The sequence below is a fragment of the Lissotriton helveticus genome, chromosome 1_1, assembly GCF_964261635.1.
Source record: "Lissotriton helveticus chromosome 1_1, aLisHel1.1, whole genome shotgun sequence".
Taxonomy (NCBI): Eukaryota; Metazoa; Chordata; class Amphibia; order Caudata; family Salamandridae; genus Lissotriton; species Lissotriton helveticus.
The window spans coordinates 619,058,820-619,085,467 of NC_136057.1; the positions used below are offsets into that span (position 1 = coordinate 619,058,820).

Below are 26,648 nucleotides of genomic sequence, written 5' to 3' on the forward strand. Positions count from 1 at the left end.
ATACGCAATTAGTTTTCTCAATTTTCCATGTCTCTGAACCAACACTGACAATGCACATCCTTCTTGCTCACTGCAGTACAGTTCAAATTCTTTCTCATAATCAGACATTCCTAAAGCTGGTGCTTCACACAGTTTCGTTTTCAGCTGTTCAAATGCTTCCATCTCTTTTTTGGTCAGAACAATGGGGTCTCTGATATCTGCTTTTGTCAGTCTCTGTAATTGTTTTGCAATCAATGAAAACCACTAATCCACTGTCTACAATATCCTACCATTCCCAAGAACATTCTCACCTGTCTTTGAGTTTTAGGTGGCTGCATTCCTTGTATCATTTTGATCCTTTCTGTTGTGACTTATCTGATTCCCTTAGCAATCTTGTGACCTAGATGTTGTACTTCATTTTGACAAAATTCCCTTTATGTCCCTCCTTTGCCAAATGATTCAACAATGCTACAGTGTCAGTTACACACGCATCCTTTGTTTTCGATGCAACCAAAAGATCATCAATGTACTGTACTAACACAGACTCTCCAGGCATGCTCAAGTTTTCTAATGATTTCTTTAGCAGCTGATTAAAAATCGATGGACTCTCAGTGTACCCTTGCGGAATTCTACACCATGCTAGGATACGATTTTGGAATCGGAACGCAAAAATTGGTTGGCTTTCTGGATGCAATGGAACAGTAAAGAACGCATTGCACAGATCAATCACAGTGTACCATTCTACATCATGAGGAATTTGGTGCAGAATCACTGCTGGATTCGGAACAATCGGACAACATGGGACAACAATTTTATTAACCTTTTTAAGGTCTTGCACAATTCTAAATGTTCCATTAGGCTTTTTCAATCCCATAATTGGTGAATTACAAGGACTGCTTTCTATTTCTCTCAGTATTCCCTGCTCAATCATTTTGTCAATCACTGGAGTTATTCCTTCAATTACTTCTGTAGTCATTTTATACTGAGGTATATTTTGGTAACTCGCACCTTCTTTTACTGTGACTTTTACAGGATCAACACCTTTCATTAAACCTATATATTTTCCAGTGAATTCCCTTTTTTTTTTTAAAGACCTTTATTGTCCAACATGAACGTTACACAGCATTTAGCCTTTTCCAGTGAAATCCCATACTCCTTCTTTCACTGCCTCTTTCAATTCAACAGGAATCTTTTCTTTGTCAAAAACAGCAAATAGCTTATCCTGCTCTGCCTCAATCATGAGCATTGTCATTTTATACAAACTATCTTCATCTGGAGTTTGCAATTCTATGCCATCTGGTGAACAGTATATGGCACAGTTCATCTTGCACAATATATCCCTACCCAACAAATTAACAGGACTACTATCGCACACCACAAATCAATGCATATATTTGAAGGTTCCAATTTCTAATTCAACTGGTTTTGTCAAGGGAGTTTTTATCTGTCTATTAGCTACACCTACAACTTTATTGGTCTCTACCAAGAGAGTAAGATTTTGAACTTCCACTGATCTAACAGTAGAACGGGTAGCACCAGTGTCCACTAGGTAAGTTATTTCTACATCATTCACTTTTACGCTCACAAATGGACCTGACTGATCTACCTCAAGAGTGGCTCCAAGTACACACTCTTCTTCCTCTCTCAGGCACCGTCAGAAACTTTCATCCGGCTCACTGCCATCCTCCTCTTGTAACCAATACTGAGGACACTCGTTCACTCTTTGCGGTCTTTTTACCTGTTCACCTCCGCTGAATCCTGTCTCTGCACTGTATCTCTGCTGGTTTACACGGGAAACATCCTTTACGATGCAACTTTTACCACGCAGTGCCTTTACAACGCAGGATTTACAACGCAAGTCATTACAACGAGTTGCGCTGGGGGGCGCTCTAGTATAGGTAATAGTTTAATTTACTATCCAACACCTTCCCTACTATCCACGGGGACTGGAGTTGGAATAGTAAATTAAACTATTCACTATCCAGCACCCCCCAACGCAAGTCGTTATAACGACTTGCGTTGTAAATACTGCGTTTTAAAGGCATGCGTAGTAAAAGCATGCGTTGTAACAACGTACATCCGGTTTACACTGTATGGCAGTGGCGGTTGTGGCACCTGACTTTGCTGATTTGCTATATGCTGTTGTTGCGGTTGTTGTTGATTTACCTCAAACTGCACCTGCGGATTCAATTATGTATTTTCTCCATTAAGTCTAGGTGGACATTTACACTCTTTCTTCCAATGCCCTAACTTGCCCCAATTGAAACATGGAAATTTCTTTTTCAATTCATCAATATTCCCAACTAATTTAGGTTTACCTTTAAAACTACCTTGATTCCCTGTATTCTTACTCTCCATTTTCGCTACTTATTGTTACGCTACCTTCCCATGTGCCCACATGGCTTTCTCCTTCAGCTTTTTCTGTTTTGCATCAATTTCTTTACTGCAATATTTTGCCTGTCTCAGTACTTTGTCTACTGAGCTCGACTGCCATCCTATCATGCTGTGTCTAATCATGTCTGAAATTTATGGTCTCAAACCATATACAAATCTATATATAAAGTGACTCATGTCCTTTTCATTCAGCTCCTCATAACCGCTATACTGTTTGAAAACTAACAACAATCTTTCATAGAATGAATGTGCAGTTTCTTTTGGCTCTTGTGTGGTCCTGTCTATTTTCACCCAATCAGTTTGCTTTGGAGGTATTTTTTTTTTCAGCCACACTATCACTTGTTCGTACTTTCGCATTACATCTGGTGTTGGGGCTCCTGTTACCTTATCTCTGGGAAACTCTCCCATTTGGCCAATCTACAGATATTTTGCATTCTGTCCATAAGTCTGCTGGCACTACTATGTCAAACAATCCATCCAAATCGATCCATAAAACTTTTGACACTTTTACAAATCTGTCTACCTGTCGATACCATTCCACTGGTTTCTCTCTCAGCCTAGGAAAATCATTTGTAAATGACAATATGTCGTGTCTGCTCCAAGGAACATGTACATATCCTCCTCCAGGTATCTCTCTCATGGGAAACTCAGTTGTCACTGTCTCTTTTTCTCTAATTGGAAAAGCTAATGTGGATTTATCACTATTTTCTTCTTTCTTCTTTGCCCACTTAACCCTCCATTTACTTACATCACCCCATTTTCGCAACAGCAGAATCAAATCTTTTATTTGTGCCAACCTCCCAGCAGTATTCATGTTCTCAATGTCTCTTTCTACAAAATCTACTCGATATGTTTTCTGCAATGATTTTATTTTTGAAAATTCTATTCCAGATTCACTTGCCAATTCTTCCAACTGATCATACATCATTTTGGCCTTCCATGTTATGCTTTTACACAAAAACATGAGCTCATTATCCTGATATGTTTTTAGTCTGTCTGTTCCAATAGTTCCAATAATTAATTCTTCCATGTCTACTTTTAATTTTGCCACATCCAGTACTTTTGTTCCCTGCTCTTTTAATTTTAAAGTTTTAATCTAATCACTCAATTCTTTATCTGATAGTGCTACATGTGTTTGCGTTAGATCTATTTTATCTACACTTCTCTCTGGGGTTGCAGAATCAGATTCTGCTCCTGTCGGGTATCTGCATGACAAACTTTGATTGAAAGTCAATTCAGGTGGATTTACATTTATATTCCGCCTTATTTCTGACAAATCAGGATAAATATTCTCTTTTACTTTCTGCAGACTCTGTTGTAATGGAATTGTTAAGCTTGGCTCTTTTATTCTTTGATTTTCAAATACTGGTATTACAGGTCCTATTGTTACTGGGACAGTTACTGCTTCCATATTTTTTGTAAGGTTGTGAATCAGTTCATGTGCAGAACGTTCATAATCAGAAATATCTGGCTGTACATCATTTCGCCTTTCAGCACTTAGCACAGTTCTATGCGAATCATTACTTTGTACAGGAGTACCCGAAATTCGAGCTTCTCCTATCGGTGTACTTGGGATATATCTTGTATTTACTCTTTCAGGGAATTCTCAGAAATTCGATGGTTGTCTCGGTGTTTCACTAACTCTCTCATCTGCTATTGGAGCATTCGGGGTAGTCCATAAAGAACCTGGTTGATATGGTGGAGGTCTCCTATTTAATATCTCCTCCAATACACCATCCTCTGATTCACTTTCACCAGAACTCTGTTTCCCTATCTCCACATTATTTTTCTTTTCTGTACATTTCCATCCCTCATATTCTTCCACCAATCTGACTGTATACATGCCATCACACATCTTACCATATCTCCATCTACGCATTCTACTCTCATGTGTTTCTCTCCATAGATCTTGACCTTTACCTCTTGGCCTGATATGCCTGCTTAACCTCTCACTTTCCAGTTCATGCATCTCATCTTCCCATTCAACCAGTGCCTCAAATTGAGTTGGTCTAGGTCTTGGTTCAAGCTTCATCATTCTGTCTCTCAAATTTCTCAAAATTGCCAGGTCAAAAGATCCTCCTTCTGGAAAAGCTAACACACCATCATCCTTAGTATACTGTACCCAATTCTCCAGCCAAACACACGTATGGTAACCATATTTTGACATCATATGTGAAGCAGGTGTCTTTGGCGAAGGAAGTATTTTTCCCTCTCTCATGACTACCTCTTTGTCTTTTACAAACACATTTTTCAACTTTTTAAACCATGAAGGTTTCTTCTTGTCTTCATCATAATAGTAGTAAGACATTTTTCAACAATGTCCTTGTTTTCAAAAGATCGCTCATTATGCTATTGCTGTTTCCGTAACACCAACCTATCACAGCGCGGTTCGCACTAATGTACCAATTAGAACACGATACGTAACTATAGTGCTTAACCAATAACTTTCGCTGCTTTCTGTGATACACCAATCAGCCCTTTCTCCGCCTTGGTCACGAGGACCAATCCCAGCGCGACACTTTTGACATTTTGGCGTCACCAGCGCTCCGGCTTCTGCAGCGCTGACTGACCCTCCTTTACAGGATTTTTCAAGAAGCCGTATTTACAAAATATTTTACAAAATCAGTTAGTAACTTACACAAAACAATACCATTTGCCTGTCTCACTAGTAAAGTGATAGAATTTCTCAATCACACAAGTATTCTGTAACTGGAGTAGACGACGCTTACCTCCACAGAATTTTAGACTCGTCGATAAAGCAGCACTAGCCTCTACGTTACCCTTCTATCAGGCAATAATGAACTCGTTTCTCCAGGAAAGCACATACAGAGATCTTTTTCACCTCCTTAGAGACAATCCCAGAGTTTCACCAGAACGCGTATTGCAATTTCATTTACACACGTTCATACAGAAATCCCTCACTATACATTTATCCTTTCACACCTAATGTCCCTAAACGGGGATATGCGACAATACCACCGCAGTATACGACGATACTCCTTTTTTGAAACAGACCAATGCACTGTGCGACTTTACTTGCCACACTTCCTCTGCCTGCAATAGCTTCACGCAACACTTGGAAGCCTTTTCAGGACTACATAAAACGTAATACAAACTCAACAGATGTTAGTCATAATTCTGTACATTAAATTCTATTTAGTACTTTATACATAACCCTAGCTAATTTCCTTAACAACCACTACTCTGCTTCCAAGAAATAACTGCTACAGCGGAACTCCAAAAATCATTTCTAATCAGCACTTACCATCTCCCTGAAACCTCTGAACACACACTCATTCGTCAGTAGGGCCCATAACACTGCACATTTACTCTGTTCACTTAATTCGGCTTCAAGGATTTTGGTGAAACACAAAGGAGTAATGCTGTAACATTTGGCGGAGTGTCTAAACCTATTTAAGCAATTTTTATTTACACTTATACGGTTTACCATGATTTTAATCAAACATGAATTTTATTCAGACACACCACCATAGTGGCAATGGATCTGCTAGAAAGAAAATCAGGCGTAAGAAAAATTACAAGACCAGCTTTTAATATTCCATCTTCCTAATTTTATTAGAAGCAAAACTTTAATATGTCTGACATTTAGGCTTTATTTATTCGTTATTCAGTAAAATCTTAAACTTTATTTCAAAATGATAATTTTTCTTCAGAGCTCAGAAAATAGTCATTTATTTAGGAATCAGTTAAAAGTTTAGCAAAGAATAGATAGTTCCAAACTCATTCTCTCCTAACATCCCTAACTAACACCCTCATCTTATCCTTCAGTCTTGCAAAGCAAACAAGAAATAAATCAAAGTACCTTACATCTAGGAATCGATCTGCAATCCGTCAGCACTTCGAGAGGAAATCAAAAAAGCGACACCCTCTAAGCAAAATCAGGGGGTTTTATACACTAATTTCCTAACTTAATCTATCTAAAAAGTATCTAACATCACCAATTTGGGTTCTGATTGGACAATTTGGGATGGGTGAGCATCTCCTCACCATTACAACATCATATTCACGGTGAATCAGCAAAATCATAGAGGGGTATTGTTTAGGACAGTCTTTGGCCTGGTCACTTCCTTGACTCACAACGACGCATCTCTTTCCCACGTTTGGAACACTCGACTGTCCATATTTTGGCATCCATCCTGGCTTCCAGGGCAAGGCAGCCTTGAACTTCCCATCCAAGTACAGGCAGCTCACTCTCGCTGGCAGACTTTGGGCACGTATGCACAGTCCAGCACTTGCTCACAGTTAGCCAGAGCATCCATATTTTTGTAGGCCTCAGAGGCCACTTTTGGAACTATCATAGAAACAAACACAAATTCATGTTAAATATGGAACTAAAGCCCTACTGTTTACCTCCCCCCATACTAATGTTTCCCTATTAGTTATTACCTAGCAGGTAGGCCACATAAATGCGTCTTATACTTACATATCCGACGACTTTTAGCACAATAGCGTGTACAATAAGCACATTCATGCTGCGTTTATTTATATTTAAGCTGTGCATTAGTTCACATCACAATAACAATACAAATTAGTTAATTATATTGCTTCATGCAAGCAAAATTAGTATTCCCACGTGTTCATGTATGTGCATCTTATACTATTGTTGATTAATTCACCACAACACACCATTAGTAAGTGTTAATGTTATGGAACATTGACTTCACTAGGGGTACACAAAATCTTTGTTTTGCGACCTTGCTCCATCACCCCCACTTGGGACAGTTTTCTCAGTAATAATTGAATTGCTTACATTGCAGCAATATTATCAATGATGTTATTGAACATGCCATGGTTGATGCAATATGTGGGGTAATTAGCAGTGCATGGCGAGGGCGTGAGCACACGTTATAGTTACATTGGAGCATGAGTTATAGTTACTTGAAATAACTATAATTGGTGAATTTCAGTGGGTTTGTTTGTTTAAAATGGTATGCTTACTGACATTTTCACCTAGCTATGACGTCTCTTTAACCTTTGGTATTTTCAGGGAATTTCTAAGTCTTTATTTTAATCCAAAGTAATATGTTATTACTAAAAGTAACACCAACCAGGTGACCAGGCCTTGCTTCCAATCTATGCCTGCAGCCAACCCCAAGTTAAGCACAGCCTTTGGCATGGCACCACGTGAGATTGGCTACAGGGCCTGGCTGGCTTGTGATGTGCAGGCAGGCAGTCAGATTTTATCTCTAGATCTGTTGGCTCCACAGATCTGTTGCAACATGAAATATCCAAAGTTGTGTCAGCCCTAATTTCTCAAAAACTACCAGTGGCAGTTGGTGACCGGTAAAAGTGGTGGGCTACTGTTGTATATAGCTCACACACATTATTCACTACATACAAATAAAGGAACATTTGAAAATGTTTAAAAAAAGGAACTTACCTTAGGCTGCAGCAAGGAAGGCCCCCAGCTCCAGACTCCTCCAAATGCAAAGTCCCACACTCCTAAAGGGCCTTATCCCATCCAGACGCTGCTCTCATGCTGTTTAACAGCATGAGTGAAGTATCTGGATTGGCTGGAGCAGGCTGCCTCAGTGAACCTAAGGGCACTAAAGCCTACGCCTGCTCTCCACAGCCTGGTTGGAGGATTTGTATAGAAAATGTCAGTTTAGCCATGGCAAGTTAGCCAGCTAAACCAACATGCGCAATTCATACTGAAAGGGCCACTCGTCATTGTTGCCACTCAGCAGCTATGATGCACTGGCCTCGCCCTGCCCTCTCTGTTCAGCAGAAAGGTGGTAAAATAAAATGGTAATACAATCCTTTTCTTACCGATTTATTTTTGCAGCTTTCTGCGCAGCAGTGCTGGGTGAAGGCACTTATCCGCTAATATGTATGGAGGAACTGCCTCTGAAAACTACTGAATGAATTTACACCGAATCACATAAAACAGGCTTTCTGTACTAAGAATTAGCTTTCTGCCAAATTTGCTGTAAATCCATACAGCTGTGTGGGCTGTAGCTGAGTCTACATTGTCTATGGAAAATTGAATGGGGAAAATGCATTTTGGAGCCTCCTTTTTCTCAACCCCCGCTTGACGGATCACCCCGAAACTTTCCAGGAGGTAACTGAGATGGAAGAAAATTGTTTTATAAAGTTTGGGGAACATTTTTAAAATACACCAACGATAAAGGTCTTTTCTTATGGAAATTCAATCCCAGCAAAATTAGCACCCAACTTCCAACCTCACTCCAAGACTGGAACCCAAGGAGACAAGCAGCAAGGCTCCATTCAAGTGATGTTATTTTATTGAATTAACATAAACATAAACAGACAGGACAAAAATGACTGACGTGCTACGGCCATAGCGTTCCAAAGGGTCATATGTATGTGTATGTATATATATATATATATATATATATATATATATATATATATATATATATATATATATATATATTCACTGAAAAAACCATAGGTTATAGACCATATATAGTTAGGAATTAGCATTTACAAAACCTTGAAAATTCACTGCAAAAACCATAGGTTAGAGACCATATATAGTTAGCTGGACATTTTATTGACATAAAACCAATGAAATTCCATATATAGTTAGTTGCACTAACTATATATCGCGCACCCGCAATCCACTGCTGATGATGTCACATATTACATCATTCATGACATGGTCAGTGACATCACTGATGACATCACTGATGACATCTCAAATGACATCACTGATGACATCACTGATAACAACATCCAGTGATTTTTTGTTTCTATAAAGTTTAAATATGTCTTACATATTGAAGAATGAGTGGATGTGTAAGTGTCTGGACGAAGGATTTAGTAGGTGCATGACTGACTGTATGAGTGAGTGATTAAATGTGTCTCACTGACTGCATGGGTTAGTGACTAAACTGTCTTAATTTGTGCATCATTATGTCTGTTGTTCTGTAAACTGCTGCATGTGTTGATCAGTAGCTATATGAGTAACTATATGGGTTATTGATTGATTGCCCAAGTATTTGTATGGGAGACTGAGTGTGTGTGTGGCTAGCTGGGAGGTGTGTGACTCTGTGCAGATCAATCTGTACTTGTATCAATGATTGTATAAGAAGGTAAGTATGTGTTAGTATATGTTTGAAAATGTAAGGTGCTCTAAGTTTAACTGTATAGACAAGAAAATGGAAGTGTCATTGATTCTTTCCAGGACTGACTAGGTGTGTGAGTAACTCCATGGATGAGTGGCAGACTGTGAGTGTCTGTATAGGTGTATGAGTGCATATGATAGTGTAAAGATGAGTGATTGTATGTATGAATGATTGTATGGGTGAATGAGTGAAGGTGTGTGTAGACGTAGCAATCAGTGAGTGCATATGTAGTAACTAGTATTGGTGTGTCAATGGTTTCAAAAATTATACTCTCTTTTTAACACTGGTTATATTAAAATGTGAGGAGATGCATTGTATTGTCACATGAATGATATCATCAGTAATGTGGTCATTGATGTCAAATGAGATGTCATCAGTGATGTCATCAGTGATGTCATTTGAGATGTCATCAGTGATGTCATCAGTGATGTCACTGACCATGTCATGAATGATGTAATATGTGACATCATCAGCAGTGGATTGCGGGTGCGCGATATATAGTTAGTGCAACTAACTATATATGGAATTTCATTGGTTTTATGTCAATAAAATGTCCAGCTAACTATATATGGTCTCTAACCTATGGTTTTTGCAGTGAATTTTCAAGGTTTTGTAAATGCTAATTCCTAACTATATATGGTCTATAACCTATGGTTTTTTCAGTGAATTTTCAAGGTTTTGTAAATGCTAATTCCTAACTATATATGGTCTATAATCTATGGTTTTTTCAGTGAATTTCAATGGTTTTTTAATAGCAAATATCATAAGCTGTCGAATGTCAAGTACGTGGTAAGTAAAAACATTTTCGTGTTTATGCACACTGATCTGCTTTGAATGGTGCCCCCCCCCCCCTCATTTCTATTAGGAGTACTCTCTCTTTGCAGATAGTGAAAGGTAGTTAACGCAGGCCTTTGCCCCGGTTGTAATCCGTCGTGCCTGCTTCTCTCTCCATTTGATTGATTGTTATCCAAGTATTTACTGTTTTAGAATTAGTTCTCTTTGGTTCATTCTCTATTTACAAACAAACACAGAGTCGCAATACTCTGTTTAGTCTTTGCAGATAACGAAAAATTGTGTAAAAAAAAAGAAAAGGAATCGAGTAAAATCAGTAGGCCACTAATGGGATCTCTTTTTGACCTCGCTAAAATAGAAACATTAGGAACAACCCCTCATGACAAATACAAAACTAGTGAGATGAACTGAACTTCACACAATGATGGCTGCAAAACAGCTCGGCTCCGCCACCCACCCCGCCCAAAATAACGATAAAGAGCGGCTGCCATGATTGGTTGCGGAATGGCCACAACGGAGCTACGAAATGGTGGTGCTCTCATGCTAACCCCAGCTTCAGTCTGAAACATCCAGAAACACTGTAGACTACCAATTCGATCAGTTCCGGTAGCGCCCCAATGTAACCCGGTAGAGAAGAACTAGCCCTCCCCTCTTTGACTGATGGTTCTTGTTGCCTGTCCCTTCTGTTGTCATTTAACAGAACTATTTAGCCTGCTGAAAGGGGTTGTGTTTCGACCGCTGGTTGGTGGAGACATTTTGACTATATTCTGGACCTGCGTTGTCGCGTAATGCGTCATATGACGCGCCGCGTTAGCGCATCCGGAAGTCATCCGGGGCGCGCAGCGCGTAACGTAAGCATAACAAGTCATGTGACTTGTTAATAAAACTTTTCATTGGTTCATTTTACTTTTCTTATTCTAATGATGAAAGCCTTGGTCATATCACCTAAAAATTACGCTTTTAATTACTTCCGAACATTATTTTTTCTTAAATATATGTTATAATGTTCCAGGCTAATGTACTTTCCCGGAAATTTTACAACTGTTCTGCAAGTAAAATATATTCTTTTTTCGAGAAAAAGAGCGTTTCTTCGTCCCATGACGGAGCCGTTGAGCAAAAGAGGGTCGACCTGCTGTCTTAGTCGCCGATACGCCTGAATATGAGATTCTTATCGATCACTTTATGTTGCAGGAATAAAAAACACAACAGCCCTTGACCATTTATCTTTACTGCGTTCCTTCGTATTATACCTTTTACCCTTCATGTAATTGGTCTGCTTTATTTCACTTGCCTTTTAATGATTCTAAAACAGTGACTATTATTAAAAACTTTACCAATGTATATACTACTACCATGTTTTCTTTTAAAAACCTTTATTGTGAAAATTTCATTATACAAATACGAGCCTATAACCACGTGGGCCTGCCACGGAGCAAACTGTAATCGTATATGATGAATAGACATTTACACTGTAGAGGAACGTAACGGGCGGGCCATTAGGTTGCAAGAACTAAGGTGTCTAACAGTTACGGAATCGGTGGACGTACATTTTATAATTAAAATACGACAGGGCCAGTTACAATAAAATTATCTAGATATACATTTGCGGGCAAGTACCATGGGTGACGTTAATTCGAATTTTCAACAGTACAGTAATCAATAACACATCAGAACTTAATATCAATAGGGATGTCGAAATATTCAATCAATTCTCGTCCCCGCCCGCCATGTGCTTCAAAACTGCATACGTATCTCGTGATTTCAAGGTTCTGCAACCAGTACACAACAAGGAGTTACGAGTCCCATTTATTCCGGCGCCATTTTGGGCGAGGACGGGCAGGTCCAGGATATAGTCAAAATGTCTCTACCAACCATCGACTATGATGATGTTCATATGCTGTATTTATTAGAGTAACACTCATCTGTCCACATGAAATTAATTTACCACAATCTAAACATGTCATTTTAATCTTTCCAAAGTTCTTCTAAATATTTGGGACCGTTTCCCTTGCCTCTGAAGCTCTCAGTGCCACTTCTTTGATGAATGTACTAGCAGGTCAGGGGTTCTCCTCCACATCTCTCTTTTATGCAGCACTATAATTAATTGGTGCCACCTCTCCATATGACGATGCATGGTATAGTTACCACAACTATATTTTTTTTCGGTTCCTCTGGAGAGTTCATCGTGGCAGATGAAGCGTGTAACGTACCGGGCATTTACCTTTTTTTGCATGTACAGGAAAGGAAAAAAAAATCGAGCGTCCGAGTTCTAAGGTGTCCCAGGGCCATTTTAGTGGACCAGGCCCAAATCCAAAGAACAGGCCGCCATTTTGAGAGTCCTCTTGCAGCCGCCTGTCGCTGTAGCATCAAGAGCAGCCGAAACTCAGCTGAATGGCAACTGAAACGGTAAATGGGCGCCCCACTACATTTCAGCATTGTAGGATGACCACACCAGTACAGCAACTTGCTAGACATCACCTCGGTGCCATCCGGATCTCGGCGCCCACTGCAGATGAAGTGCCTCTCAACTATGAAACCACCACGGTGACATCCGGATCTTGGCGCGTTGTGCTGCCTTCGGCCTATTCGCACATCGGTCCGCTACTGACGCCATCTCACAGGCTAATGGGGTGACCCACGCCGAGTTTCAGCATTGTAGGATGACCACACCAACTTGCTAGACATCACCTCGGTGCCATCCGAATCTTGGCATCTCAACGCCTAGTGGTATCTTCCATTCAGAAAATATTGTTACGCTGCCTTTGGCCCCATTCGCACATCAGTCCGCAACTTAGACATCACCTCGGTGCCATCCGGATCTTGGCATCTCAGCGCCTTGTGGTGTCAGTCAGAAAATATTGTTGCGCTGCCTTTGGCCCCATTCGCACATCAGTCCGCTACTGACACCATCTCACAGGCCAATAGGGCGCCCCACGCCGACTTTTACCACTGTACGATGGCCACACCAGTGGCACAACTTGCTAGACATCACCTCGGTGCCATCCGAATCTTGGCATCTCAACGCCTAGTGGTATCTTCCATACAGAAAATCTTGTTACGCTACCTTTAGCCCCATTCGCACATCGGTCCGCAACTTAGACATCACCTCGGTGCCATCCGGATCTTGGCATCTCAGCGCCTTGTGGTGTATTCTCTTCAGAAAATATTGTTGCGCTGCCTTTGGCCCCATTCGCACATCGGTCCGCAACTTAGACATCACCTCGGTGCCATCCGGATCTTGGCATCTCAGCGCCTTGTGGTGTCTTCTACTCCGAAAATATTGTAGAAAATATTGTTGCGCTGCCTTTGGCCCCATTCACACATCAGTCCGCTACTGACACCATCTCACAGGCCAACAGGGCGCCCCACGCCGACTTTTACCATTGTACGATGGCCACACCAGTGCCACAACTTGCTAGACACCACCTCGGTGCCATCCGGATCTTGGCATCTCAGCGCCTTGTGGTGTCTTCAAATCAGAAAATATTGTTGCGCTGCCTTTGGCCCCATTCGCACATCGGTCCGCTACTGACGCCATCTCACAGGCCAACGGGGCGCCCCACGCCGACTTTCAACATTGTAGGATGGCCACAGAATTGCGACAACTTACTAGACACCACCTCGGTGCCATCCGGATCTTGGCGCGTTGTGCTGCCTTCGGCCTATTCGCACATCGGTCCGCTACTGACGCAAACTCACAGGCCAACGGGGCGCCCCACGCCGACTTTCAGCATTGTAGGATGGCCACACCAGTGCGGCAACTTGCTACACACCACCTCGGTGCCATCCGGATCTTGGCATCTCAGCGCCTAGTGGTGTCTTCTATTCCGAAAATATTGTTGCGCTGCCTTCGGCCCCATTCACACATCGGTCCGCTACTGACGCCATCTCACAGGCCAACGGGGCGCCCCACGCCGACTTTCAGCATTGTAGGATGGCCACACCAGTGCGGCAACTTACTAGACACCACCTCGGTGCCATCCGGATCTTGGCGCGTTGTGCTGCCTTCGGCCTATTCGCACATCGGTCCGCTACTGACGCAAACTCACAGGCCAACGGGGCGCCCCACGCCGACTTTCAGCATTGTTGGATGGCCACACCAGTGCGGCAACTTACTAGACACCACCTCGGTGCCATCCGGATCTTGGCGCGTTGTGCTGCCTTCGGCCTATTCGCACATCGGTCCGCTACTGACGCAAACTCACAGGCCAACGGGGCGCCCCACGCCGACTTTCAGCATTGTAGGATGGCCACACCACTGCTGCAACTTGCTGGACACCACCTCGGTGCCATCCGGATCTTGGCGCGTTGTATTGCCTTCGGCCTATTCGCACATCGGTCCGCTAATGACGCCGCCTCACGTGCCAACGTATTTTCTCCGCATTTTACACCCTATGCTGCATAACAGGTCATGTGACTTGTTTATAAAACTTTTCATTGGTTCATTTTACTTTTGGTTTCCTAATGATGGAAGGCTTGATCATGTGACCTAAAAACAACACTTTTCATTGGATGAAAACTTTTTTTTTTCCCAAACGATGAAAGCCCCACCTTGTTTCTGGATGTTTCAGACTGAAGCTGGCGTCAGCATGAGAGCACCACCATCTCGTAGCTCAGTCGTGGTCATTCCGCGAGCAATCATGGCAGCCGCTCCCCACCAGAAGCCTGCAGGAGTCGGAGCCCCCAAAACTTTTGATGAATTCTCAAGGCGGAGGGGACGCTTTCGAGAATGGGGTCCAAGACCTAGCAGACAAGCGTCCGATTTCCAAGGTGTCCCAGGGCCATTTCAGTGGACCAGGCCCAAAAAGGAAACAGCCTGCCGCCATTTTGAGAGTCCTGTGACAGCCGCCTATCGCTGCACCGCAAGAGTGGGCGCAACTCAGCTGAATTGTGGCTTTTGACACAGTGGACCAAAAACGGACAAAATGGCAACTAAAACGGTAAAGGGGCGCCCCACTACAACAGATGACACTCCACCTGGAGAGGCCCGTTCACACCGCCTCCCCCGGGGCGCCCCACGCCGTTGTTCGGAGCAGCATTGTACGATACCAAAACCAGTGCGGCAACTTACTGGACATCACCTTGGTGCCATCGTTCTGCTGCCTTGGAACTATTCGCGCAACAGTTTGCTACTGATGACCCACCCCCCGCGACGCCCCATGCCGTTATTTGCTGGGTGGCAACTTACTAGACATCACTTTCGTGTCATCTAGATTTCAACGTTCTGCTGCCTTGGAACTATTCGCACAACAGTTTGCTACTGATGACCCACCCCCCCGCGACGCCCCACGCCGGAAATCTGGACGTTGTGCTGCGTTGGGACTATTCGCACAGCCGACCGCTACTTCGTTGTTTTTCCCTAAAAATGTTTATATGTTATTACTATTTTTGTTTTCTTGTATATATTTATAAATTTTTAAAGTTTTATAATCTTACTACTTTGTCGGAGTGCTATATATTTTTAATGTGACACATAATTGTAAAAACTTTGATGTACAAAGAGTCATCCCTGGAATCTTCCGCTTCAGGCTCGGTCCCCTCCCCAATCACAATACAGGATGGTTTTCAGATAATAGCAACGCTTCTGCTGTGACGGATCTCATCGAGTGTAGGCCTTGATCTACTATAACTCCTTTGAAGAGGGGTGATTCTTTACAGCTGTGGCCATAAACTACATCTGCAGGGCTAGCTGATACCCTAGGACCAGCCTGGACAATCGGACACAGAGGAAAAGGAGTGTCAGAGGGTGCGGTAGTGAATAGGGCGAAAGGGAGGTGTCGGGCGGGCACAGGGTGTGATTCTCAGGGAAGAGCAGCGCAGATGGGGGGAGGTTTATTACCCATGCATAAGACAGAGAGCGGGGGTGACCACTGCCTGGGGGAGATGCTTGCGAGGGTGGGGAGCCATGCTAAGGATCGACAGCGTGCACAGAGTGGGTCTGGTCAAGGCATCTAAAATGGCTGCCGTGCACGACAAAAGTGTGGCATTTGAAAAAAGACAAGATGGCGCAGACAATGTTTTTCAACACTTCCTGATTTCCTTCGAATCGAACGTTAACAGACGTTGGGGCATATTACCAAAGTTAAGCGATATTTATCCATAACGATGCTTAGCAACGATTTTTTTACCGTCAGAAATTATCGCAGATAAACCTTGCTATTATCAAGGTTTATCGGAAATACGATAAAAAACGACCGCAATGCATTAATATCGCTGAAAACTCACCGATATTCATGCATTACCGAGCTAACGCTCTTAGCCATGTTATCCACCTCCCATTGGATAACATGGCTAAGAACTGCTCAGGGCAGGTGGTAGCTTTTGGAGATATTCGCGCTTATCTCGAATATTTCCAAAAGTTTATAATAGGAGATAGCGATGTTAGCGACTGTTTCCAGTCGCTAACATCTTGGCATGCCCACTTTGCATGTCATTAGTGATAAATATCACTCACATGCAAAGTGGGGCCCAAGATGGTCGCTATCTTCTACTAGCCGTCGCTAACTGGTGTTAGCAACAGCTAGGTAATACACATATAATTTTATCTCCGCGAAGCGGAGCGCTGTTACAGATATATATCTTGTTTTTGAACGTTAATTTCTCAAAATGCACTGAAGCACATATATTGAGACCTAGCAAAGGCACATCGGGCTACCAGCCCCTACAATTTTGCCAAGTTTCGTGCAAATCCATTCAGCTGTTCAATCCTACCGAGAGACAAGATGGCGGCCGCTACGGACTGTTAGGAATGTTTACAGACACCGGAGAGCCAATCAGCTTCGCTTCGCAAAGCTCCGTAACGCGAAAAGTACGCGAAGCGGTGCGCTGTTACAGATATATATCTTTTTTTGAACGTTAATTTCTCAAAATCCACTGGTGCACATATATTGAGATCTAGCAAAGGCACATCGGGCTACCAGTCCCTACAATTTTGCCAAGTTTCGTGCAAATCCATTCAGCTGTTCGATTATTATTATTTTTATTTTTTTTTGCCCCGCGGGGCCCTTTTAAAACCTCCACATCAAACCTAGGGGGTCAGCGACAATGTACTATGCCCCCTTATGGTCATTTGCCCCTTCGCTTTGGCCTCCTCTTGTCTCTCGATCCTACCGAGAGACAAGATGGCGGCCGCTACGGACTGTTTGGAATATTGAGATCTAGCAAAGGCACATCGGGCTACCAGTCCCTACAATTTTGCCAAGTTTCGTGCAAATCCATTCAGCCGTTCGGGCTAAAAGTGAGGCCAACCGCCCTATGGAAATTAACATGGGAAAAACGCGTTTTGGGACCCCCCTTTTTTCTCGGCCCCCCCTTGACGAACCCCCCCAGAATTTTCAGGGGCTGCTCAGAAACAAAATGTGCCATTTTCCTGAAAATTTCAGCCAATTCCGTCCACAAACGCCAAAGTTATTAGACATAGAATTTTCAAAAATCCCATAGGGAAAAAATCCTAACTATATATACCTACTGGCGACCGCCAGTAGGTAATATACATATATATATATATATATATTTTTTTTTGTATTCACCTATGAGGAAGCAGTATTGTGTACTTAAACCAAATGCTGTGCGCAGAAGTAATTTCACTTTTTTGCACTGAAGAAAGCTACAGGCTGAAACGCGTCTGCACTTAATAAAAGCTGAACTTAACTGGTCCCAGGAGTGCCTTGCATGTGCTGGAGTTGCATATGTTGGAGCTGTAATTTAAACATGAGTCCCATTCTCACGAATAAATGCACCCTTCTTAAGTGTTCGGCAATGCTGTTTTAATGGGAACGTGGAGCTGAAATTGACTAACAGCGGCCAGAACCGTCTCTGAAAGATACCTCCGTCGATCATGGATCGTAAATTATTCAAATTTTAGGCAAGCAGTAATGTTACTGCTACCTGCGGAATAATCTTGGTTTGAAATCCAGAGGCTTGACGAGGGATTTGTAATGCGCAAAGGAACACAATATGCGGCATGCCTGAAAGTAAGGAAAAGGAATTGTGCCTTTTATTTTGGAAATATAAGACTGTGAAATGAAACACGATATGGAAATACATTAACCTTACCTGTTTGGCAGCCTGAACAGAGAGAACTTTGCTATTCAGTCCTTCCTTGTTTTCCATCATTTTAAATTCACCTATGAGGAAGCAGTATTGTGTACTTAAACCAAATGCTGTGCGCAGAAGTAATTTCACTTTCTTGCACTGAAGAAAGCTACAGGCTGAAACGCGTCTGCACTTAATAAAAGCTGAACTTAACTCATCCCAGGAGTGCCTTGCATGTGCTGGAGTTGCATATGTTGGAGCTGTAATATATATATATATATATATATATATATATATATATATATATATATATATATATATATATATATATGCAAAATCAGCTCCTCACAGCTTGGCACAGCACAGCGCGGCGTGACGCCAAAGGAAGGAGACGGGCCAGCCAGGAACAGCAAAGATATTAACTTTTATTCACGAAAAACAGCAACGCGTTTCGGGCTTACTCGCCCTTTGTCAAGCTGGAGATTTCATGACAACTGCTGCTTTTATACATATGTTTTTTAAAGTGAAACACCCTAAGTGATGACATAGGCGATCACATGTTCATAGACATAGAAGAGGTATTTAGGTATATCCAAATGTCGTCTATTTAGCTCATAATTTTAAATAAAATTAGATATAAAAATGACATTAGATAATACAAAATAGCGGGATAAATCCCAATGTTCTGTTAGCATTAAGCTGGGATTACATGTAAAATGCAAAGAAATAACAGTATAAATACAGATTTGATACATTGTCCATGACATCCCAATAGAACTGATCTAATTTTTTCCATGGTATGTTTAGTGCAAAAGCCATACAGAAGCAGCAATAGAATAGGAAAAGTGCATGAGTGACTGTGTAAAGATCGTGCAAAAGGAAGCAAGGAAAATATGCAAAACTGCAAAAGGTTAGAAACTAATTGATTGAGTAACATAGGATACTCAGGTCCCTGAAATCCATATATTAAAAATCTATCATAATAACCTTAAAAGCAGTAAAAACAGTGATAAAACCAGGTATGTGTATAAAAGCAATTGGTTATACAATAAATATATTATACACCATACACAAACATGTGTGACAAATCATCATATGTATATAATCAAAAAGATCGAAATAGTAAAAGTCATACTAATTCAAAAGGGAGAAAATGGTATCCTGTTACCTAAAAGATAAGAAAAAATGATAAAATTCATTAAAATAGAATAGAGAAACATCTATATGTGCAATAAGTATTTACAAAGGATTTCCAGATTTACGACAATATGTAAAAAATGATCAGATATAGTATTGTATACACGTAGATAATTCAGTATTGACATTTCAGACAGTATTGGTTTAACAATAAAATGCACTCAAAAATAGGGAACCTAACAATTGAGTGCAAAATATGGATTTTAATAAAATAAGGGTATAAATACATGGTATCAATCACCTACCAGAATATTATAAAAAGTGATGCATTTCTTCCGTGTTATTTAACCCATTGGGCCATCGACTGTCGAATTCCAATATAATTTTCGTCTCCAACTGCCTTAATTTAAGGTATCGATCTCCCCCTCTTCTAAGCTGGGGAATAGCTCCAACTACGTAGTATTTAAGGCAAGTCAAGTCTTTGTTATGTACAGACTTGAAGTGACGGGCAACGGGGTAAGCTGGATCACTATGTATTATAGCTCTTAGGTGCTGCAATATCCTGACATGCACCTGTAGCCTGGTGCTACCAATGTAATTCAAGCCACAGGTGCACGTCAGGACATACACAGCATGATCGGTTTTGCAGTTGTAATTGCCGTTGATAGGTATGCCTTTCTGACAGAATGGGGTAGAATAGTGAGTCATATTTATCCCAAACTTGCAGGCTCGGCAAGTGGAGCATTTACGAAAGCCTCTTGCAGATGGGAACCATGATGGTTTTTGCTTAAGTTCCGGAGCAGCCTTGTCCAAGGCTGATCCCATGTTGTTAGCCCTTCTAAAGGTAACAACTGGTGAAGGCGGAAGCTTAGGTCCCAAAATAGTGTCACTTAACACTATGGACCAATTTTTCTTCAAGATGGTTTTCAACTGCCTATCCTGACTGCTGAAGGCAGTTATTAAACGGGGACAATCAGGATAAGGGGCAGTTGGAACCTCAACCTGAGACATAGTACCTTTAAAGAGACTATCTCTAGTTCTTATCTTGGATTTATCAATGGCAGATTTCAACATGGTGTCAGTGTATCCACGTGCTTTTAAGCGGACAACCATATCTTTTAAGCACGATTCAAAATTCAAAGTAGTGCTGCATATTCTTTTCAGCCTTAAAACCTCACCGTATGGGATACTGGAAATAGTATGTCTGGGATGCATGCTGCTAGCATGCAAAATCGTGTTACCGCGGTGGGTTTTCTGTGTAAAGTAGTGTGAATTACAGAGTTAGCAACATATAATTCTACGTCTAGAAATTGCATACGTGGAGCATGCATGTGGGAAGTAAAATTCAGATTGAGAGAGTTGTTGTTTATCTCCCTGACGAAATCAGCTGCTATTTCAGCACTTCCATCCCAAAGGATAAAAATGTCGTCAATGTATCTGAGATAACATTTCACATGTTCCTCAATATATTTCATGTGACTATTAGCGAGGACCTGTTCCTCCCACCAGCCGACGTGAAGACACGCATAGCTGGGGGAGAAACAGGCCCCTACAGCCACACCCCTCAGTTGTCTGAATATATATATATATATATATGTATATATATATATATATATTCACTGAAAAAAACATAGGTTTCAGCCACGTTATAGTTAAAAATTAGCATTTAAAAAAACCTTAGAAATTCACTGAAAAAACCATAGGTTTCAGCCATGTTATAGTTAAAAATTTGCATTTAAAAAACCTCAGAAATTCACAGAAAAAAAACATAGGTTTCACACACGTTATAGTCAGGAATTAGCATTTAAAGAAACCTTAGAAATTCAATGAAAAAACCATAGGTTTCACACATGTTTTAGTTAGCTGGACATTTCACTCATACAAAACCATTGACTTGTAACATATTACAGTGACAGTGACAGTGGTGAGTTTTTGGATACCGAGGCAGTAACCTCATTACTCCACATTAATTTTGAATTTTTTAGTCGCTGTTTAGGCTGTCTTATTGATGTGTGACGCTTTGTTACAGTTGAGGTTGTATCACAGGGTCAGCTCAGTGATAGGCCGCGGGTAGCGGTCAATTGAGTTTGCAGAGTTGTCAGCATGTTTCCTCAAAGAGTCTCGTCTTTGTCTATCTAGTACCTTCTGATAGTGTTCAATTTTGCGTGAATGCCGAGGCGATTATGCCGTCAGGCAGTGATGAGTTTTGCATACCTGCCGGGCATTTGCCTTCAGGCAATGATGAGTTTTTGGATGCTGCGTTGCTGTTTCAGTTTCACAAGATTAGCGCTTCGATGGGCCGCGGGTAGCGCTCAAATTTGTTTGTAGAGATGTCTGCGAGTTTCCAGATCAGTGGGTTTTCTTTTTGATCCAATCCTTGTGGAATGCCCTGTTGAGTTTGAGGAAATGGCCGTACAACATTTCAATGCCTAGGTCTCTGTGGAGGTCTGCTGTTCGTGTGATCATAGGAGCACTTGCTGCAATCCGTAGGGCCTTGCTCTGTAGTCTCTGTAGGTCTTTCCAAAGTTGCGGGCGGCACCACTCCAAACTGGTAAAGCGTATGTCATAGTTGGTCGAATTATTGCGGTGATTGCTCGCACCTTGCTCTGCATGGGCACCGACTTGGTCTTCAGGAGTGGGTATAATGCAGCCAGTTTGGCTGCTGCTTTCTGGCAGGTCTTCTCTATGTGGTTTCTCCAGCTGAGTTTAAAGTCCAGAGTCACCCCCAGGTAGGAAGGCACATGGTCCTTTTTATACCCACACAGGGGCTTCGGAAAATAGGCGGCACAATCAGAAGACGAATTCATGCACATATAAGGGTATTTTCGAAGCACATTCAAAAAGTGGAAGGAGCTGACGATTTAATCAGTTTGGAGTAAACCCATCTCAACAATGGTTTATCAGAAACAAATGTAGCTGGATAGAGCATGCGCATATTTGATAGAAAGCAAAAAAAACTTGTTGCTAAGCAGAATACGTGAGCAAGTAATCAGAGAGGTAGGACAAAGCACATGGCTAGCACGAGGCAATGGAAGCCATACAAAATGGTGGATAGTAATACAAAATGGCCTCTGAAAACGGGCAACATAACATTGAAAGGTGCATTAGCTTCAGCGAATGCTAACCTAATCGGTGTCAATTTACGACAATGAGGTCCTCCAGACCTCTATTTTTAAAAATTCTCCGTGCATAAATTTTGCTTTCGTATTTTTGAACTGTCACATGCTTTAGCCTGTATTCATATAAATTGTGCGTTGATAATAGTATTATTTTTTTAATCCGTCACGTGGCCCTCCCAGCTCAGTTTTGCTTTATTTTTGTGGAATATATGCTTTCTAGTTCATTGTATTTTCCCCCTCCTGATTCTCCCATTAGTTTTAATATTTATTACTGCGTCACGTGACACTCCCAAGCCTGTATTTTTTAAATGATGCGTACATGGTTGTAATAGTTAATGCTGCGTCATATGGCCCTCTCAGACCTCTATTTGAATTTTAATGTTTAAGAGTAGAATCTAGTAAGGTTTAGAAGACTATGACAAATGTAAGATGTTTTAAAAACTTTTTCAAGGGAAGATTCTTTATTTTGAAAATATATTCCCTAATATTCACTTTTTCGAATACTTGTAAGTCTAAACAAATGTATTTGGGTTGTAATGTAAAGCTATTAATGATTGCATTTTAACTCTACAGGTACCTTTTGAGAAAATGGACATTCTTCTTAGTCCGACAAATACTGCCTCTCATTGGATACTTCTGGTAAGTGCAAGTTTTTCAACATTTATTAGTCCGTTTTCAAAGTTATTCTTGGAAAATATAACTGGTTGTAATAGTTTAAACTATCTAAATTTTTATATCAAATAATTTAAAGGGTAATCTTTTTAAATAATTTTGAAAATGTATCTAATGTAGACATCTGTACTGTACTAAAAATCATATTTCTGTAATATTTTCTATACACTTCCAAACCTTTAACAAAGACAATCGGTCATGATTCACGGAGTAACAAAAATCAGACCTATCAAGAGTTTTTATTAAATATGATAGAGATCGTAGGTCACCCAACCAATAATTTCACCATATAGTTTTCCGGGCCTATAAATTTCAGTTCAACCTATACATTAATCAGATGACCTACCAATTCTTCTACCAGTAACCCTGGTTCCTACCTATTTATTTCTATTGTACCTGACTTACCAATCCACCGTTGCAGGTACCTAAGATCCACAATGGATCAGGGAGCTAGCTGTAAAAGAAAGGCAGGCAAAATACAAACCCAACTTATTTCTATTCCGCATTAAAATGATCACAGACAACTGGGAAGTTTTAAGAGTTTATCTAGAAATCAGGTTCGGAAATTAGCAAGTTTACAGTCAAAAGACAATCAATATTCAAGATAACAAAAAGAACATAACCGTAGAGGAACAGTGTCAGGGCAACCATTTATGAGTCTTCAAGAAATTTATAACAAATGTGATATGCTAAATAGATTTCGGGATTGGATCATGAACTAAAGTTTTACTGTTTGGAATAATACTGCAAGGTATGGACTGGAAATCCTATACATCTATAGGAGGGGGAAAATTGGAACACGCTATAGTTCTAGTATCTTGCGCAAAATCAGATTTCAGGAGAAATTTATATACCACAGTTATGTTTCATAAACAGTATGAAGAGAAAATGTGTTCTAAAAGGTAGGGAAACATAGGAACATGCTAAGGAAAATATGCTGTATGACTTTTATAAACAGGTTGCGGAAAGCATGGAAAATTAACATATGCAAAGAAATGTCTTTATTAAAGCAAAGACAGAATATAGAAGATGCAGTGAAGAGTTTTCGCACTATATTTACCTAGAAAGGTGTGCAGACCAACCCTGGCCACGGATCAGTCAAGGACAGGAAATACCCCAAGTAAGGACAGTCATCTATGGGACAGCAGGTGCAGATTGGACACCCCAGGACAGGACAGGAAAACCAGATTAGGATCAGGACAGGACCACCAAGGCACGACCAGCACCCGCAGTTTGGAAGCAACGCCTGCGCTCCACCCTCTCTGCAGTTATCGGTCAGAACCCCGATTGGGTTAGCGAACTCCCCAGCAAAGTGCTCCGCCAGCACTTAAGGTTTAGTAAAACCTTTAAAGTCTAAGGTCAAATTCGGACAGAGTGCTCCGCAGCGCTCTGTATTCAGTCACCTATTGAGTGCGTTGGGTCAGTGACAGGTCAGCTATTCAGACAAGTTGGACAATTTCTCTAGCTGAACCTAGGCTAGATATACTTTTTTCGGGTCAGTGTACCACCCCCCAATGTTGCAAAGTGTCAGAATCCCCAATTTCGATTGGTCCACAAGTAGGATAGGCTAACACACCAATCAGAACAAACTTCTACAAGCTCGATTTGCATTTTAAGGATCCGCCTAGTGAATTTGGGGTTCCCATGAGAGAATACACAGAATACAATAGGAAAGATTTCATTGTAATAATTTCAGTACATTCGAGTCCCTCTCGCTGGGTCAGAGGTGGCTTTCGCAGGAGCATCTTGACTTGTGGCTGCCAACTGGCTGGGTTCCACTTCTCAAGGCTACCTTCTCCCAGGCTGCGCGACATGCGCAGAAGGGACCTTCAAAATGGTTCTCGTCTCATTCAGACCCCCCAGTTATCGCACTACATGAAAAGTAAGCGAAAACAAATTAAAACATAGAAATAAATGAACTTACTGCATATCATGATTTTGTACTTTAGGTTTCTCACTGTAAAAATATACGATGCGATTATAGATTAGTGCAACACACAATAACACGAGAGCATCTGCGCAAGCTTCACCATGTGAGTATTTCAGACAGCCATATTAGCAGCAAATACGCATGCGCACATTTTCCCACCACAACTGCGACTACGTCATGTCACGTGAGTGTGACTAACGCATGCGCAGTAGTAAATTCCCAAGCGACGGCCATTTTAACACAAGGATTATTCGTATTAGTAAAACACATAAGCAAGCATCACTAAGATACATGTATATCCAAAAATAAAAGAAATTAGTAAGACATACAACTTTGGATTACAGAGTTATACATAAATCGAGGTTCTTGATTTCAGCAAGTCGCGTAATGTGCGAAATCTTGCTTCATCAATCCCCTCTTTGATGATATTTACTATCATCACAACTTAATGGAACCAGATGCCAACTTTTCTCACACTTTGTGCAGTTCAATTTCTTCCAACATCCTATTCAATTTCTCTTTCACATCTTTATTAGGGTGAGAATTTTTCACCCTTTTGTAAATCTGATTATTCAAGTCTTCCAATTCCAGTTCATCCACACTCCGTTTCACACCTCTCTTATTCACAGCGTATTTCTTTGTGTGTTTGCGACATTTGCAGCAGACAAATATGAGAAAAATGATGAAACCTATCACTCCAATTGGCATCAGTACCTTGAACAATAAACTTTTACCTAAATTAGCAAACCAATGACCTACATTGGAGAGACCATCGACAAGTCTCTTCCAGGCACTGTCAACCTCTAGTGGTTTGAGTTCCTTTTCCAAATTAGTAATGTTTTTCACATATCTTTTGATCTGTACACTTTTGTCCGGTATGTAAGTGCAACAATGTTGCGCCTTCAGCATCCGGCAGACTCCGCCCTCTTTTGCTAATAAGGTATCAAGCGCAAGTCTGTTCTGCAAAACCATTGATCTGATCGCAACCATTTCGGTATTGACCAGCAGGAATCCATGAGCTGTTTCAGTAGACAGCACATCCACTATTGTGGATAATTTGCAAATTCTGTGTGTATTCAGAACCACTCCCACTCCAGGTATCAGTGCACTAAAAATACTACCCATTATTTCACCTACGCTTTCTCTTTTACTACGCACTAAGCCATTAGTGTTTTCATTGCTTCCAGCAATTTCTTTTACATGGTATATTTTCGGGAAAACAATGCCAAAGTAGCAGCTTCCATACCAGTGATCCGGCAATTTGAAATAAGCCTTGTTTCCACATATATAATAAATTCCGGGAAACACAGGTTCTGACCCATTTTTGAAACCCCAACCTCCAATTACCTTGTAATTGTGTTCACATTGACTGGAACCAATGAAAATGTTATCATAATAACTAGTCTTTTCGCGATGAAGACAGAGTTTCCCTTTCCTTTCGAAATCCAGCAACAAAGCAGGACCACTCCCACCATTTGA

The 26,648-nt window shown here is 41.2% G+C and overlaps 1 long non-coding RNA gene across 1 annotated transcript in view; it reads left to right on the forward strand.

Moving 5' to 3' along the window:
* The window catches only part of LOC144770275 (uncharacterized), a 71,126-nt gene that overhangs the window by 30,565 nt on the left and 13,913 nt on the right, over positions 1-26,648 (forward strand). The window contains exon 3 of the long non-coding RNA XR_013598853.1: positions 23,141-23,206. This is a non-coding gene — a long non-coding RNA (uncharacterized LOC144770275). The remainder of the gene's footprint in view (positions 1-23,140; positions 23,207-26,648) is intronic.